At 45.3% G+C, this 18,905-nt stretch overlaps 1 protein-coding gene across 11 annotated transcripts in view; it reads left to right on the top strand.

Moving 5' to 3' along the window:
* The window catches only part of Pcbp3 (poly(rC) binding protein 3), a 215,199-nt gene that overhangs the window by 587 nt on the left and 195,707 nt on the right, over nt 1–18,905 (top strand). The gene's annotated exons all lie outside the window — the stretch shown is intronic.

Genomic DNA, 18,905 nt, shown 5'->3' with positions numbered 1-18,905 from the left:
TTTTTTTTTTTTTTTTTTTTTTTTTTTTTTTTTGGTACCAGGGATTGAACTCAGGACCTTGTGCAGTCAGCAGCACCACTGAGCTAAACCCAGCCTACCATAAGGAATTTTAATGAAATTGATTAATAGTTTCTGAATGTCATAAGGAAATTGGTTGCTTAAGGGTATCCAGCAAATTTTGGAAAAGAACAGCAGTGCCAAGGCTGCAAATTCCATCTGATGTCAAGACATTCTAGAAAACTGAGGAAATTAAAACAGTGTGGTGCTCGTGCAAAGATTATTATCAGGAGCCAAGCAGAGTCTAGAGCTGGCTTCTAAAAGGGGACTGGTATGTGAAATTTTGCCTTGTGCTGCCCATGCCCAGAGGAGCCAGAGGGATTAGGAACCAGCTGGGCTCCTGAATTGTCTTTGCTGTTCCCAGTCCTTGCCCTGTAACAAGGCCGCTGTTGCCCCAGGAGGATGTTGTGCGGCTGAAGCTGTTGAGGAGTGGGCGCCACCATGCATGTGGGTGACAGCTTCTGGGTGTCTGCAGCAAGCGTTCCTGGGTGGGCAGAGGGGACATCCATTCGTAAGAGAAGACCCTGAGGGCAAGGAAACTGTGATCTAAAAGGAGAAGACACAGGTGGACATTTTCTGTGCAGCTTTTTCAATCATGACCACATCTGTAAACTAGAAGCCAGCAGATTTCAGAGCCTTATAGGACAGGATTACTACCTGCTAAATCCTCAAGCCAGCAGGAGAAAGTAGCCATATATAACAGTCAAGTGAGCAGTACCCATGGCATCTCTAGAGTGATCTGAAGACAATCAAGTGATGGGAACATGGCAAGGCTTTTATCCTGGGAGAACACTCATTGCTGTGTTTTATTTAGAGCTCAATATGTTAAATATATATTAATCAATTAAAAACAATGTTAGTACCATTGGTAAATTATTTTTTAAATTGATTGGCAGTAGACACATGCGAAATGCAGTGATCACAAAATTTATTGTTATATTTAGACCTTTGAGAGATATTTTCCCTTGTTACCACCTTACAGTGTTCTTGGTGGATGCTTCTCCTACCTGGAGTGCACGGACAACCTGCTGTGGCTCCATGGTTGCACCCCAGACCAGTAGGAAGTGGGCTGCATGTGTCATACCAGTTACCGTAGTTGGAAAGATGATAGCTAGTTTCACAGCCTGGAATGATTGGGCTTTGAGTTCAGCCTGAATTAGGAAGACAGTTACTTTGTTGAGTGCCAAGATGGCTACAGCTTGGCTGTAGCCCCCATGAGTTGCCACTTGGTGCTATCCAGGGTTACTGTCCCGTGTTTGGAAGCTTCTTGTTTTCTGGCCAAAACACTATGTTTTAGGACCTGTGATTTCTTCCTGTCTCCAGTTGTGGAAACAGGTATTGGGCAAATGGATTTTTCCTGTGGAGGGTAGTATTAGTATCTAAACTCTTGGCTCCATGGATGTCTATGAATATTTGTGGAGACTGCTTATGGTGGAAGAACTAGAAACAAACTTTCATACACTGAGTTCACGGTGATTTCCACTCCTGCCCACACTTTAGTTCTATTATCATTAGGGTCATTTAAAAAGTATTGTAATATAAAGAAAACTCTACAATTGCTTCTTCTCTAAAATGTACTTAGTTAAATTTGTTTAAACTTTGATCAGAAATTAATGATGCCTCTTTCTTTCTGTATTCTTCATGTGTTTCATTATCACTGTCGGGGATTAAGGGGGAATTGCACAGAGAGAGAGTATGGATGCTGGCAGGCAGTGAGAGAAGCCAGTCCTCACACACACAGGGGAAGCAAGCACATGTGTGCTGCTCTTGGGCCAGCCCCCTATGTTTTGAGAAGGTTTATAATATAGTTTTGGCCAAGAGTCACAGACATTGAGGGTATTATCTCATGTCTCAGAGAGTGGCTGTAGGCAACAGGTGTCTGGAGGGTTCTTTTATCCATGTGTATGGAGGAGCTTCAAAAATATTCATGGACTTTCGCTGAAAATTCTATTCTTACAAATTTACCTTCAGGAGAGAATCAGATAAGCACTAAATTTATGTACTGAGGATATTCATTATGGCATTGATTTAAATAATCAACAACTTGAAATAGCCCAAATGCCCAGTAATAGAGGATTTAGTAAATCAGTTATTGTACTTCCACACCACAATTGGGTATTAGGCAGTAATTAGTGTTTATAGGGATGATTCATGACATGGAAAAATGTGTACACTGGCACATAAGTCAGTAGTGCATGTGAAACCACTCAGTGTGACATAAGATGTAGGTGTGTGTGTGTGTCTGTGTGTGTATGTAGTGTGCATGTGCATGTACTTGCGGCACATGAGTGTGGAGGGTATGTGCATGGTTTCACACATTTCTGAATTTTCTACATTTCCATCATTGAACACACATTGCTTTTATATTCCTAAGAGAATACGTTTTCTTTTTACTGTAGATGAATTATGTGAATATCAATCTGATCTTTGAGTTGCATAAGCATTTTTCTAAGCATAAAAGTAGTCCAAGTAATCTCAAGTAGTAGATGTTTGATTTTCATAGACAGATTTCTTTGAATGTCATTAAACATTAATAAGTTAAAAACAAGCTGTTATGAGCATTTTCTACAAATATAGATATACTGCATTGTTTTGAGAGAACATATGATTGATGTCATTTTGTTTTAAAAATAAGTAGATGCTATGATAAAAAAGTACTGTAGTAGGAAAAAATATGCTGCTGCCTGTGCTTCTATATGGGAATGGGAGGTACTTTCAGATATATTCCTTGCACTCTTCTGTACTTCCCTAGCCTTTCCCAGAGGGCAGGTGTGCCTTCTGCATGTGCAAGGCCCATACTTGTTGAGGATAACTGGTCTGAGATGTAGCCTGCTGTTGGTGCCATGCTGGGGCTGCATCTGCAGGGAGACTGGTCTTGGAAATCCTGCAGCAGGAGCCTGCAGAGCTGATTACCCTCAGAGAATTGTCTGGCAAGTCCAGTGCATGTGTTTTAGGCAACTTCAATGCCCTGGTAAGAGACCATGCAGACTCCTGTCTGATTCTGGTAATGAGAGTGACCCATGCAGAATACTAGGGAATGAAATCTTAGTTCACAGAAATCCCTTTATGAACTATTGCAAGTTGATCATGAATACAGACCATTGATATAATTAAAAAAGATGGAAACATGGGTGTATAGATCTATGCTCATGCTCATCTGAGGTGTTATCTTAAATAGGAATCTATCTCAAATAGGAAAATGGGGCCCAAAATACCCTCCCTGGAAATGGGCAGGTGAGGAGGGAAGACACTGAGCTTCTCTGTCGAGTCGGTCTCCTAGTCCTGAACATTTGGGAGCAGGGAAAGACCAGTGTTCAGGAACGGGGGTAAGGTCATGAGGGCCATACTAGGCTTGGGTCTGGTTGGCTCATGGGACCTGCATCCTCCAGCCTTGTGAGTCATGTCACCTCCATGTGTTGGCCTCGTGATGCTAGTTTTTGAGGTGAAAGAACAAAGAAACTCACCCACAACTACTTTCTTTTCTTTTCCGCTGAGACCATCACCAAGAGTACTAATTACCTAGAAATAGTAATTGCACTGATGGATTCTGTGATTGAACTGAGTTGGATTGCCTATCCTCCCCCCACAGAAACCATCTCCCACTTTTTTTCCATTCAGAATGACTTTGAAGCCACTCTACTATAGGGCTCTGTCTGCTGGGTGCCGAGATTTCAGTCCAGGCTGCCTCCTCCTGAGGTCAGATCCTTGATGTGGCCTGCTTGGCTTTCCTGTAAAAATAGTAGCATTTGCTCTTCTTCCTTCACTGAGATCTGTCGTGGTCTAAACACCCATGGACATGTGTCAGAAACGGTACCTGTGGGCAGAGTTCTAGGAGCCGTGCTTCCAGGGGTGTCCAGCTGCAAAACTACCACATAAACTCAAGTCATCTGAATGTGGTCTTTGGACATGGTAGGCTACAGCAGTCCACAGGGTGGGTCACCGTGCTGCCCCACTCCCTGCTGGCCTTTGCCTACTGCTCACTATCCTCTCCCAACAGGGCAGCTCTAGAAGTCCAGCTGTGTGTGGGAAGGAGCTGTAGCTCTGCCCTTGCCACAGCATGAACACTCAGCTGAAGCAAGATACTAGCACTGTCATTGCCAGAGTGAGGATGACAGGGTCACCAGAGGTGTGCGCCTATGGAAAGGTGATGGCAGGGTATGGGGCCCCTCCTTCAACTGGAGCAGTGCCCTCTGCAGTCCATCTCAGGCTGTTCTGGTCTGGGAGGTGGGTGGCAGGACAGAGCCAGTCCTGAAGGCTCATCCATTTTGGTGTTTATTCTTCTGGAAAGCTGCAGCACTTCTCAGAGTACTGTGTACCTAAAATTACAGATAAGACCTCAAATAAGGAGGCAAGACTGTTGTTTGTGTCATGGCTAACTCTCCCAGAGGTAGAACATCTGTCTCCCTTGTTTCTTTCTCCTTATCACTGGTCTGTGTTCCTATTTTTCTTTTTCTAATGAAAATGTTCTTTTGCGGGCATGTGGTGTCTGACACAGGCTGGGTGTGTTTGCAAACCCACGGCCATGCTAAAGGTGGCTCTGGACTTGGGAGGACCAGGTGCTGTCAGCCACGGCTCTTACCTGGGTGTCTGCACATGTGCAGTGCCTGAACCTGAGCACGGCCTCTGTTCAGACTGTGCTGGTAGCATACTCTCCTAGTGGCTGAATTAAAGGTGTCTTACTGGAAAGGCTGTGACCCCTCCCCATCTAAAAAGTCTACTTCATTTTGCAGTGTTTAGAAAGGGTATAGAGGCACATGTGTCCTGGGCCACCCAGTAAACTCCTCCTTAGAAGTCCTCTCATTCTCCTTTAGGATGCTGCGCATCAAGGAGGATCCACCTGGGTCCTGGCCCCCATTTTCCTCTCAGCCCTCTTCCAGGTGCTGGGGTGGCCTGGAACACACAGATAGGTCCCTGTCACCAGGAGTCCTACTTCTTTCCCCCCACCCTGGTATTGGGGATCAAACTCGGGAACTTGGTCTTGCGAGGCAAGGCAATGGAATCACTTAGCTAAATCCCTGGCAGGGGTCCTACTTCTAGTGGGGCATGAGGCCAAGAACCAAATAGATTATTTATTAGTGCAGTAGTCTTGTGCTAGAAAGGAGAGGAAGTCTGTTTAAGAGCGAATGGAGGGCTGCTTGCTGGTGGTCCTCTTTCTAAGGAGGTGGTGGCCCATCTAGTGGCAGGAAGGAACTGATGTGTGCTGTGGCAGGAGGAGTAACCCGTGTGGGATGGGTTTGGTGGAGGTAGGGGAAGAAAGAATGGGGCAGCTATAGGTAAAGCAAGTGGGGGACGTGGTTAGGACAGCAAGGTAACTAGACAGTGGGCAGGCGGTCGGTGTCAGCCCTCAGTGTGGGACAGTGTGTGGCCACATCCTGTTTTCAGAGGCCCCTCCAGCTATTGATAAGGGAACAGGGGGGCAGGCCATGTCAGTGCAGGATGAGGCAGGCCTTGATGGAAGACAGGCTGGGAGGTAGGGTGTGGGGGATGTGGGAGGCCTGAGGGCCTGAGTGGCTCACGAGGGTAATGAGGGGAGGGTCCTGTGTGGGATTTAGTCATGGTCTTCAGATGATAAACACTCAAATGGTTGGTCAGGTAGGAACTGGATAGGGAGAGCAGGGACAGGGAGGACACAAGTAGGAACTGTCAAGAGAGAAGATGCTTATGGGTTTGGGCTGGGTGAGCTCATATAGGAAGTGAGTGTAGTCTGAAAACAAGGCAGAGGACCCCGGTTCCATACTTAGGAAACCAACAGCTGGAGCTGATCAGTGGAGCATGGGGACCTTATGGGTGGGGTACACTCCCTTCCTCCTGGCTGGTGCCCTCACCCTAAGATCTAAGTGTGTGTGCTGGAGCAGTAGTGGAGCTGTGACCCAACCTGCTCCCAGCCCCCAAGCAAGCTGGTGATCCAGCCTGGTCTGCACTGTCCTGTCCAGCAGACTTTGCCACCTTTCTGACTTTCGTGGATCCCTTTGGGAGGCGGCCTGTGTTGTGGACTCTCTGCCATGCCATTCAGGGTCTGGAGGAAACTGTTGCCCTGTCATCTGCATGCTTGGCACCTGCAGTTGCTTCCGTCTGGTCTGAACAGCCTGCTTCTCTCTTTCCCTGCCAGGCCATCTTTTTGTGTGTTTATTTGCCATCCATATGTTTTCTTTGATGAGGGATCTGATCAGATATTTTGCCCATTTTAAAAATTGTGTAGTTCTGTATCTGTAGTAATTTCCATTATCATCCTTGATATTAGTCATTGCATCTTCTCCCCTTTTTTTCCCTTGGCAGTGTGGCTAGGTGTTTATCAAGTTTAGCGATCTTATCAAAGAACAAATGTTTGGTTTCATTAGTTTTCTTTAGCTTAAAGATTTCTGCTCTTTATTTTCTCTGTTTACTTTGCTGTATTTATTTAATAATCTTGATGATAGATGTAAGACCTTTCTTTGTTGCGTAACAGGCGTTTGTAGCATAAGTTTCCCTCTGGATGCTGCTTTTGCTGCACTTCATACATTTTGATAGATTGTCTGTTCATTTTTATTTAGGTCAAAATGCTTTTGAATTTCCATTGTGATTTCTTCTTTGACACATGTTATTTAAATTTATGCTAGTTATTTTCTAAGTGTTTGGAGGTTTTTCAGATACTTTTCTGTTATTGATTTCTAATTTAATTCCATTATTTTCAGGAAGCATTATTTTCCTTATTTCAGTCCTTTAAAGTTTTACTGAAATAAAAAAAAATAAATCAGAGTATGGTTTCTGAAAATATCCTGTCATTTAAAAAGGATGTGTATCCTGTTGTAACTGTGTATAGATCATTCTCTAAATGTCAGTTAAGTCATGTTGGATAATTTTGAGGCACCTCTATGCCTTATTAATATTCTGTGTAGTTTTTTTTTTAAGTCAATTACAGAGAAAGTATAGTAAGCTCCTATTATAAGTTAAAAAGTTGCCTGTTTCTTTTGGTTTTATCAGTATGTGCATCACATACTTTTAAGTTCTTTGTCAAGTGTGTAAGTATTTAGGATTATTTTCTCTTGAGCAGGTGACCCTTCATTATTATACAAAGCCCTTATTTACTTCTGGTATCATTCTTTTTTTCTGAAATCTACTTTTTTAGATGTTCACATTGATATTCCAGCTTTCTTTTAACTAATATTAGCATTTTTTCTAATCCTTTGTATTTTAACCTATATGAATGTTTGTTTTGTTTTGTTTTGTAGTTTTGTGGTTTTTTTTTTGAGACAAGGTCTTGCTATGTAGTTCAGGCTGGCCTTGAACTCACTGTGTAGCCCAGGATGGCCTCAGACTCACGGCTGTCCTCCTGCCTCAGCCTCCCTTGTGCTGGGACTACATGGAGTAAATTAACATTCATCCTTTCATGTAGTTATCCTTCTTGTTTTTAATGGCAAAAAAAAAAAAAAAGACAGTTAATGATTTTAGTGTTTCTTTTTTTCTGGCTACTTATAAGTTTTCTTTTTAGGTAATAGATTGTGATGTGCTTTAATTTAATTTTCTTTGTGTTTTGTTTTGGTACTGGGGGTCAAACTCAGGACCTTGTGCTTATGAGGCAGGTGCAGAACCATTGAGCTAAATCCCTGGACCCTTTGTGTTTTCTATTTTGAGGATTGTTGACCTTCTTGGATCTATGTATGGCTCATAATTTTCTCCAGGTTTTGAAAAAATTTTGGTCATTTGAATGTACTTCATCTTACCTGCCCTTTCTGATTTTCAGGGAGAGAACACTTTCTGTCTCTGTTTCCTTTGGGACAGCTTCTGCATGTAGCTGTCTGTCTGCACGTCTTTCTTCTGTGGTGTCTGATGGACATTAACCTAGGCCAGTGTTTCTCATCTCAGGAGCACTGTTCGTCTTTGATGTCTGATCCCAGTCTTTCTGACATCTTTTCTTGTCTTTGCTGAGCATCTTGTACTCTTCTGTCTTCTTGAACATATGCAGTTTATCTATTATAGCCACTTTACTGTCTTTGTGTCCTAATTATCTCAGTGTAACTTCTGGGTCTGTTTCTTATTGATCAAGTATTTACATTCTGAGATGTATTTTCTTGCTTCTTTGTGGAATCGATGAAAGAGACATTATTGTAAGCTTTGTTTTAGAATGCTGTGGAGTTACCTGGAAAGTTTAGAAACTTCGGTGACTTGTTAAACTCTGTTCTGTTGGCAGAGCCGGATTGAGTGTGGCAGTTGTGACTGGTGCTAATGTGGTCTTATTGTGCAGGCCGTGTCCTTCCCTGTATCCCTGTACTATCCCTGTGCTGTGGGTTTCTCCCGTCCAGCTGGGGGATGTGAACTATACTGGCTCCTTGAGTGCCATGGCTCTTGGTTGTCCTTTTCCTCCCTCTGCCCCTTCTTCTTTTCCTTTCTTTCTTCCCTCTCTCCTTTCCTCCTCCCTCCCACCCTCTTACTCTAGGGATTAAACCCAGGACTCACACTGACCTACATCTCTAGCCCCTTTCACCCCACCCCTTTTAAACTTGAAATCAGGTTATCCAGGCTGGACTTGAACTTGGGATCCTCCTGCCTCAGCCTCCTGAGTAGCTGGGATTACAGACATACACCACCATGCCCGATTTCTTTTTCTTTCTCTTGGCTCTTCTCTGTCCTCTTGTGGGTCACTCATGGGTGGAGAGTAGCATCCAGATGAGGACTCAAGGGACTCTACCTCAGTCCCTGGAGGGCTTCTCTGTGTAGCTCTTTCCTTCTCATTCTCTGCCCTCTGGTGCTAGCAGCCTCTGCTTCCCAGAATCCTGATTCTATTCCTTCTGCTCAGGGCTCCTCTGGCTTTGCCTGTGCCGTGGGAACTCCCCCAGGCTGTGGATTGGGTTGTCACTGGGTGCATCACATTTGCTTTCTTCTCTGAGGGTCACTGTCTTGTGCAGTCTGCTAGCTCTGTCTGGAATTGTCTGGTTCATGTCTTTTGTTTGATGTGTTGTGAGTCAGTGCAGTCACCCTATCCTGCCACAGCTGTAGGTGGACATTCTCTTCCTCTCGGTTCAGCCATCACTGGGCTAGGGGCCGTGGCTGTTGCAGGAGTCTCACTCATGCAGTCTGTGTGGGATGGGTCCTGCGTCCTTTTGCCCAATGGAGGGGGTGCCTTGCAGAGCTGGCTGAGGGCATCCTGAGTCATCTGCACCTCAGCACCTCCTCTCTACACAGGATCTGGCTAAAGGCTTGAGAAGCAGCTCTGGTCAGATGTCAGGCAGTCAGAGGACTGGGGTCAGGTTGCGGCTGGGCAGGCAGCCTCCATGAGTCTTCTTTGGGTTCCGACCCAGTTTAGAATCTAATCATTTATGGAATTCTGGGCTGGCAACCTGGCTTTGGCCTTCTAAACAACTGACTTATGATTATATTTTTTTAATAAATTACTTAAGCTTGATGAAATTTGATATCTAAGGTGATAGATGATTGTGACTTCTGCGACTCTCTGGATCCTTTACCTGTGATTTCCAATTTTAATTAGTTTTCTTAAATTGCATGCAGGAGCATGCACAGAGAGAGCCTCTCATGGTCCTTGTGTGCAGTGCTTGTCTCAGTATCATCTTAAGGCTGTGTCTCCCAACTGAGCAAGTCTTTCACCACTTGATGTTTATAGTCTTGCTTGCATGTGAAGCCAGTATCTTGCTGGCCAATTTGTACCTAGTTGTACGTCAGTCATGGTGCAGAGGAGCACAGCAGTAGTGTGAGTAGCGTGCATCTTCCTTCCCACTTTGGCAGAACCAAGATTTAAACAGAAGCACTTTTCTCCTTTGTGTTGACCTTTCTTCTCCAAAGCTGACCTGACCAAATGGCCCAGTAGGGCCCGAGTGCCAATTGTCAGCTGCTTCCAGAGGACTTGTTCCTTTGTGACGAATGTGCATTGTAGCTGTGCTGTGAAGTATGTGACTTAGCTATGCAGCACATGGGTGGCATCAGTGGAGGGCTGGCCACTACACAGCAGCATATATCCCGAGCCGTGAGCTGCACGGTGGCTCTGACCTCAGTTTTGCAAAACTGCCTTAAGATGATTCTTTTCAAAATTATGCCTAAAATGTCTTTGTTTAAAGCTTATAAATGTTATTTTCAACAAGTTTGCAGCAAGAAACTTGCTTTTAAGCAGCCCTGTGTGGAAAACTTATATGACTATAGCTGCTAATATTTACGAAGTTCTTGATTTACCCAGCTCTCCTGACTTAAGTATTCCACATGTGGTTGTAGCTCCATTCTCATGGTGCCCTTGGAGATGGGTATGCTGTTATGCCCACTTCTCTGAGGCCTGGAGAGTGAAGTGCCTTGCTCAGGCCACCTTGTTGTTGAGACTGAGGGTGCCTGACTCGTACTGTTAGGAAGAAGAAGGATCTGCCCTGTTGATGTGACTCTTGGTTGAGTGGAGCCCTGAGCTCAGCAGACTAACATCAGAGAGCACTATAAGCACAAGCCACAGACCTCTCAAGGCTGTAGCTTGCAGCAGGGTGGCCACTAGCACAGCAGCCCTCTGGAGAGATGGTGGTGAGGCTTGGAGTCTGTGAAGTAGAACTGGAGTCCTGACTGTGATCAGCACAGGAGAATTCTTAGTAGCAAATTACTGGGACAGAGACTGGGTTGTTGCCTCATTTATCTGGTGGAGGTATGTGGTGTGGCTGGAATATGCTGGCATTCTTCCTGAATCTCTACATCCTCCTGGGAGACACAAAACATGACGTGACCAGTGCGTGTATCCCACAGCATATTATATGGTACCACAAGGTCAGGGTGACCCTGGTCAGGGTTGTCTGAGTAGGCCTTTGCAGGAGGTGTGGGCCCACCTAGAGCCAGTGTGGAGCATGCGTAGGATGGGGCAGGAGAGCAGGGTAGCAGTGGGGGACACATGGGACCTTCCAGATCACATGAGGCCAGCTCTCAGCCTGCATGGAGGGGGTTGAGCATAGATCATGGCAGCTTGACTCCTTTCTTTCTGTGTGAGGTTGGTATTTTTTTCTTTTTCTTTCAAAATGGAGCTGTTATACCTGTTTCTCAGAGGACATCCAAATCACTATTACCTTGGGACTGGCTTTATAATTGTGCAAATCTGGATCCAATTTTCACAGAACTCAGGGGAAGGAACTCAGGTGTGTCAACAACACCCTTTGTATGCCATGCTCTTTCCCTCAGACTTTGGTGTGGTCTAAATTCCTCCTCCTGGCAGATGGGGACTTGAGTTCTGCCCTGGCCTACAGTTCTGGAATAAGCCCAAATGCAGGGTGGGCCCACCACCACCACCACCCCAGCTGTCTACTTACACAGCTCAGTGAGCTCTAAGCTGGGATGGCCTAGAGCAGCCAGGCTGCAAGGCAGAGAGAGCAATGCAGTTTGAACCATCAAAGCTTTGAGCAAATGGGTTCTGGAGGGCTGCAGTGGGCAGATTCAGGAAATTCCCCAAGGCCTTAGTGAAGTAAAGGCAGGGAGCTTTTTATAGGACAGCTGTGGCCTCTTCTGCTGGCGGGATGTGGCTGTTAGGAGCACTGAGCTACTTGGAACAGAATGGCTCTGTTCCTCCAGCGATGTGATTGGGTCCTGCAGTTGCCTCCTGTGGGATTCCTGGGTGGTGTGATGAGCCAAGCAGAGCTCATCTGTGGTGATGCATCCCAGGGGAGGCTTGGATTTGGAAGCACTTGGTTTTCCATCCCATGTCTCTGAGAACTTTCCCCACTTCCTTAGAATGGGATGGATGCAGGAAGTACAGGTGGGCATTCTGTCTGTGTCCGAATCCTACTCACTCTGCAAGTGAGGCCACATCCGCACACCCCATTCGTGCAGCCCACTCCTAGCTCCATCTCAGGGCTGCTCTTTCTCACCTGCAGTGAGATCAGGGAAGACTTTGCTGGGGAGTACTTTGAGTACTTTGCTGAAAGTTTTCATTTATTTTGAGATCTTTATTCTTTCTAATGAATTATTTCCTCGTGTGTGTGTGTGTGTGTGTGTGTGTGTGTTTTGAGAGTAAGGGTCTCACTATGTAGTTGAGACTGACCTGGAACTCACTATGTAGCCCAGGCTGGTCTTGAACTCACAGCGATCCTCCTGCCTCAGCCTCCCGAGTACTGGGATTACAGGCATGGGCCACCATGCTCGGCTATTTCCTTTTTTTTGCATTGCTTTCAGATAAGAACTATAGAATTGGAAATATGAGAAAAAAATCCTTTTTATACTCACCTATTCTTATCAGAGACTAGTTGTATAAAGGAGCTGATTGAGCAAGGGCCTTGGGGTGTCTCTTCCTGTCCCTTCCTGTCCTTTTCTATCTTGGTGACCTGCCCCATCTTTGTCAGCCTTGTCACTTTATACACATACTCTGCCTTACTGTGTCTGCCTGAGCACCCATTTGGTAGGAGGAGCACTGTGTTGCTGGGGACCACACAGCCATGCTGACTGGCCTCCTTTGTCTCCTGACCACAGGGCACCGCTCTACATTCCACCCCGCCCAGACTGCTACAGCAGTTCCCACAGAGTTGCTTTTCGAAGATCCTTCTGTCACACTTGCTCTCCTTCCTCAGAGTTCCCATCTAATTGGATGTTAGGCTCGCCTAATGATGTGGTCAGAGTTGGAGAAGAGAGACTTTTCTGTACCATCTTTTGTACCAAGGGGCCAAGTGACTGACTCTTCCCTGGCCTTTCTTGCTCCTGTGCTATGGCGCTGTCTGCTATTGTCGTGCACAAGCTCACCCTGCCTGTTTCCTCAGGGACCTGTTCTTGCTACCTGTTTCCCATACACTGATCATTCTGATGACTCAAGCCACTTTTTTTTTTTTTTTGTACCTGGGATTGAACTTGGGACCTTGTGCAAAGCAGGTGCTGTTCTGCTGAGTTAAGTCCCCGGCCCTCAAGCCACCCTTTTCAATAAAAAAGTTTTTCTTGATCCTTCATTTTTTTGCTCAAATGACAGATTGAATTCACAGTGACCAGGGCTTTCTCTAAAAAAATCCACTAAAATGACAGCTGACACATTTTTAAAGGTAGAGGCCACCAAAAAATTTGAGAGAGAAATGACAGAAGTCTGGAACTTGGGAAGCAGACAAATGGATGCAGCAGATCTGAAAAATAAAGTGAGGGGTGACTGTGTGCATGTGTGGCACATGTGTATGCATATAGTGTGTGTATGATATGGTGTAAGGTGTATGTGTACACATACATTGTGTGTACAGATGTATGTGGTACATACACATGTGTACATATGTGTGTATGTGTGTGCGGTACATGTGATTATGTCTTTATGTGGGTGTTTGGTGTATGTGTGTGCATGCACATGTGTGGTTCACATGTGTCCATTATGGGTGTGTATTAAGACTATATTTCCTCCTTCCGAGTCTTGAAAATCTACCATGTGCCTCTAAGGATAGGAGGAGGTAGTAGGGTTGAGCTGAAACAGGAAATTGGTAGAAAGTCCGAGAAGCAGCAAGCCTCTTAGCCCCTCTCACCCTGGCAGAAGCATGAGGGCCTTGCGCTGGGGGATACCTGGCATCTTGTGGGTGCAGCAGAAGACTATCTCAGGCTGGAAGGGGGGCTGTGCTCCAGTGGGTTCCTTATTCTGAGAACCTGGGATGAATAGAGGAGGAAGGGCTCCTGGTGTGGGTAAGTGAAGGCATAGGAGTGGCCTACAAGCTGTCAGAGGGTATTTCTGGGGTTGACCCCCTGACTGGAATCTTGGAGAAAAATTAACTCTTAACTGCATAGAATCCCCAGGTGAGCCAACCATGGGGACACACATGCTGTGATCTGAGAAGAGAGCAGCACCAGGTGAGAACAGTTATACAGTCATCCTTGAGAACATGGTGAGGGTGGGTGCTTAGGAAGAGCACCTCATTAGAGCTCACCTTTCATAACAGGAAGTTATAGGCAATATGAAAGTTGTAAAGTCAAGAAAAATGATATAGACATGGTGATTAGAAATATGGAGATAGACAGATTTCAAAAGAGGATAAAAGAGCTGAGAGAAAGGTTATGTATGGGAAGAAAGGCAGGGAGTGGGCAGAATGCTGTTTTTCATGGCAAGTTTTGAAGAATTATTTGATTTTTAAAATTGTATAATTATACAAAAATGAAAAACTGCTGTATAGAAAATATTGTTTTAGGAAATGTTAAATTAGGGCCCCTCTAGCTCCCTCGCCTTGCTTCTGCTCCTGCCAGGGCAAAACTCAGTCACTGTCACCATCTGCTCTTCCCCAGCAGGATCTTGTCCCACCTCGAGTGCAGGCCTGGCCTCCGATATGCAGAATCCATGACTGTCTTCTTCATGCTGCTTGAGCTCTGCATTTGGGCCATGCCTGCCTTTGTACAGGCCTTTCTTCCTTCCTCCTCCGTGTTGTAGGGTCACTCCTGCCATTCTTGCTGTTTCGCAAGGTCCACAGAAGTGCTCTGCTCTGGGGTATAGCACACCAGACCATGTGCCTCAGAGATGAAATCAGTGCACACTTTGTGCTCTGCTTTTCCAATCCCAACCTTCTGCAGAATGTTCTACCTAGTCTAGGTGGGGTATTTTTAGGAGGTTGCACAGTTTTCTCGATGTGGGTATAAGTACAGTTTTAGAGGTCATTCCCCTTGGGGAATTTCCCCACCCCCCATATTTGTCACTTGTACTATAGTGCTGAGATGAGTGTGCTGGTTACATGTGTACATGTGAGCTTGCCTTCACCCCAGGCATGTTTCTACATGTAGAATTCTGGAGTTGGGGAGCGGGTATCTAATGAGACACAATGTGGAATTCCCAGATTGGCCTCGGCTGGCCATAGGCCCTTGGAAGCACAGGGCCCTGTGTGTGCATCTGTACTTCAGGGTGGAGAAGCAGACTTCACAGGCCCTCGGGATTAGCCTCCAGCAACATGCAGTCTTTCTGACCTGGAGGGTGTCAGCGTTCTTCCCTTACTGAGGACCCCAATTTCACACCTGCAGCAAATACTTTCCCCAGTCATGTCGTCTGCCTTTTCGTCTGCACTGTGGCATTTGAAGTAGTTCCCTTCGTGTTTTCCTTTGTGGTAGTGTCCTCTACTGAGTTTACATTTAGAAGGTTCTTTCCTGCCCTGAAATGTGGGCAATAACTTGCACTTTCTTTTGTTTTATTTTTATTTTTTTACATTTGTCTGTGTAATCCACTTGCAATTAGATGTATATTGTTAGGTGAAGATGCAAGCTGTTTATTCTTATAAATATTAGAAATACCATTTATTGAAATACTTCAGTTTCCTGGTTTGTGCTGCTCTTTTTGTGCTGTATGTTTCCTGTTCCCTCAGTGACCCACCTATTCTCATTTGGTACATCTGTTTTATTTGGTTTTTATGACATTTTTAAATACTGGGGTTCTAATAAAGACTCCCAATATTTAAAAAACATTTTGGCTAGTCTTGACTCCTCAATTTCTAGATGAACTTTAGTGTGCTTTTCAAGTAAAACAAGCTAATCAGATCAAGTGAGATGTGGTTTTTGAATGGATCAAACTTGTAATCTAACTTGCAAGTATTTACACCTTACTGAATCTCAGTTTCTGATACAGGAAGTGGTTTTGCCTCCTGTGTATTTTGCTAGCCTGTCTTGCTGTACATTTTTATCTTTTGAACTCTTTTCCAACTTACTTGTGTTGTTTGGTTCTTGGAATTAAAAATTTTCCTGTTGTCCATATCAACCATTTAATAGTGTATAGGAATTTTATACATTTGGATATGAATATGTGTTAAAAATTTTCAGTTGCAAGAGTTTTCAGTTGAATTTTTATTTATCCCTGACTTAACTCAAGTATTTCTACTACAGATGTACTTACAGTGATTGCTAAAAATTCTTCACTAGGTTACAGTTTCTTTCTATTGATGCTTATTGTTTTTTAAAATTGAAAGTGAAAATTATACTTATTAGTTGTAGCTATATGATAGTCATATGATTTTCTCCTTTCATCTCTTACTGTAATACATTCCTGTGATAAAATTCCAAATATTGATTCTTAGAATAAATCTTGTCTTATTGATACTTTTTATACTAGTTTTCCACTTATAATGTGCTCTCAATATTTACTGAGCGGGCTGCACTTAAGGTCAGTGCTAGGACTGTGGGTTGGGTGGTACAGAGCACTGTGACCTGACCTGTTGTGAAGTTCAGGATTAGGGTCAGTGTCAGGGTTCTGTGAGTATCAGGATTAGGGAAGTATAATATCATTCTGTAAAGTTCTTTCCTTCTAATTTTAAAATGGGGCTTTAGAATCATGTAAGTGATAGCTTTTCTATAATATGATTTTATTTATTTATTTTGTTGCCCGGGATTGAACTAGGGCCCTTGCAGTTGCAAGGCAGGTGGCAGAACCTCTGAGCCAAATCCCTGGCCCCTAAAATATGATTTGAGAAACTTCCTGTTTGTATGTTACTTAAACAACAGATTTCCCTCTACTTGGCAGAGTAGCTTTGTTGGCCTTCTCTCTGATAGAAAGCCTCTGGTCCTGGAGCCCCACTTGTGGGATCCTGTGTAATTTCTACCAGGTTGTATTGATCTTACACACATTTCCTGTACTCTAGTAATATTTTTCTTTAAAAATTGCTCATTTCAGACAAGGTTTTGTTCATATGAGTAAATGTGTATGTTTTTCTCTTACTGTCTTTCGGTTTTATCTTTGTCACTGCCCTCCTTGTTTCTAATATCTGTTCCAGCTTTTTAGTTAGATTTGCAAATGTATTCAATTTTTAATTTTTTTCTCCAAGAACAGCTTTCAGTTATTTTTGGTCATTCATAATTTTGTTCACAGTCTCAACATTTCTCATTTTAATATACACTATTATTTTCTTCTTTTAGGTTAATGTTACTTTTTAATATTTTGACTTCTGTATTTTTTCACTCATTTTCCATCTAATGCATCTTGGCCTTATATTATCTTCTAGGACTTAGAATTCTGTCCCATTGCCTTTGACATGCATTGATCTGATGTCTTTATTCTTTAGTCCAAAACAAAGCATTCTCACAGTGATTTCTACCATCAGGCTGACCATTCTCTTGTGAAGTTGCTTCTTCTACAGCAAGTTTTGAGAGGAAGCAGCGTCTGTTGCATGGGGCACCATGTGTAAGGAGTGATGAAAGCTTGGCTGAGGCATGTGGTCATAGGGCTTGGGGACTGAAGAGGGAGACCCACTGCGAGTGAGTCACAGACCCTCAAGAGCACTTGGGCAGGTGACAGAAGTATGCAGTGATGCAGTCTGGAGCAAGTCAGCCTCTCTGATAGACCCAGGTGCCCCAGGGATTTTGGAGAGGTTCTCAGCTGGGAGCTGAGTTGAACCCACAGGAGCTGTGGGAGGGAGGGTTAAGCTGCTGAAACAGCGAGCTCCCCACACCTGTGGGGTTTAATAAAGGCAAGCTTGTACTCTGAGTCCTCCTGGGCTGGCTCTGGGTGTCCTGCCAAACTCAGTGTGCAGTTTCCATCTGTCGTCTGAGAGGAACACAGGTGCATTGTGGGTGGGAAGGCGAAGGAGCCGCAGTCCAAGCTATGCTGACTCTCACTACCAGGGCTGTGGTCTACAGTGTGCCATAGTGACTCTCCACAGGGGAAGCCTGGCCATCATCCTGAGCTCAGCCAGCACCTTGTTGTCATGGAGAAGGGCAGAAAGGGTTTTCTGCTGCCCTAGGTGTGGCTGTGGGTCTCTGCAGTGTGCAATGAGGACAGGACTGAAGTGAAGCTCTGTAGTACCCATGCTCAGCAAAGAGGCCGGCAAGTGCCTAGTGCTTGAAAGAAGGGTGTGGTGTCAGCAGGGTGTTGTGGATGTCTGAGCCGACAGACAGGCCTGTCCTGTGTACTGCTGGCCCACAGGGAAATGTCTGCTGTGTGTCTGGGGTGCTGAACCCACCACTCCCGCCATGCCTCTAGGACCCTTGCCAGGGGCAGTCCTAGAGTCATTGGACACCACTGTGTGACAGGTGGGCACTGCTTGCCTCCTCTCTACCAGCCAAGATCCCAGAGCCTGTGGGGTGGGGGTGGGCTTGGCTTCCCGGTAGAAAGCTAGGTTTTGGTCCCAGGAAGACCAGGCCAGCCTGAGGGTGGTGGGCTCTGAGAGTTGTTGCATTTCTGTCAAAGAGCAGAGCAAGGCACAGATGGGTTCAGTATCTTTGGGTCTGGCTGGCATGGGCCACCCCTGTCTCTGCAGCTTCTAGTAGCCATAGGCATCCTGAAGTCCTGCCCACGCTTCACCTTCCGTTGCACGGTGAGCTGGGCAGGTTGCTGGGAGCAGACACCAGTTTCTTCATTCTTCATTCCTTCCTCCTCGCATTTTTGTCCTTGTGGTTGAGTAGCATTCTTTCTGGCCTCCTTCCTTTTCCCTCTTGCAGGGATTTTGGAGAGTGCTGTCCTCCCAAAGGTTCAGGTGAGATTGCAGCCAGCACAAGGGGCTGATTGTTTGTCATGATGACTCACCTATCCCTCTGCTGTGTGCTGCTAGGCTGTCTGGTGGCCCTGCATGCAGCAACAGTGATAGATCTGGAGAATGATCCTGGTGCTCTGGTAGCTTGGAACAGTGACCTCTGGGATGGAGGTCAGGTGACCTCTAAGTCACACTGAGACAAGCAGTGGTCAGCCTTCCTCTGTGCGTTTGAGTGCACCATCAAGTGTCTGTCCCTCCAGGGTGGGCTGCACCCTCAGCTGCAGCACTCACAGGGCACATGGGGTTAGTCTCTCCAGCTGTGCTTACCATGCTTGGCCACCGAGACTGTGGGTCTTGGCCACCTTGTCTTCTGATGTGAAGGGCAGCCAGTGATATATGTCAGGGACACTGAGCTGTAATGCTGCCTTCAGTGTTGTGTGTGCTTTATTCCCAGGGCCCTGGCTCCTCACCTACCAGGGTTCTAGCCTGTTACCCACAGCTCTGCTCACTCTCTCA

The sequence above is a fragment of the Fukomys damarensis genome, unplaced genomic scaffold (assembly GCF_012274545.1).
Source record: "Fukomys damarensis isolate Sample0158 unplaced genomic scaffold, DMR_v1.0_HiC HiC_scaffold_24, whole genome shotgun sequence".
NCBI lineage: Eukaryota > Metazoa > Chordata > Mammalia > Rodentia > Bathyergidae > Fukomys > Fukomys damarensis.
Note: the sequence above shows the minus strand (reverse complement) of the source record. Positions and strands in the feature narration are given on the sequence as shown.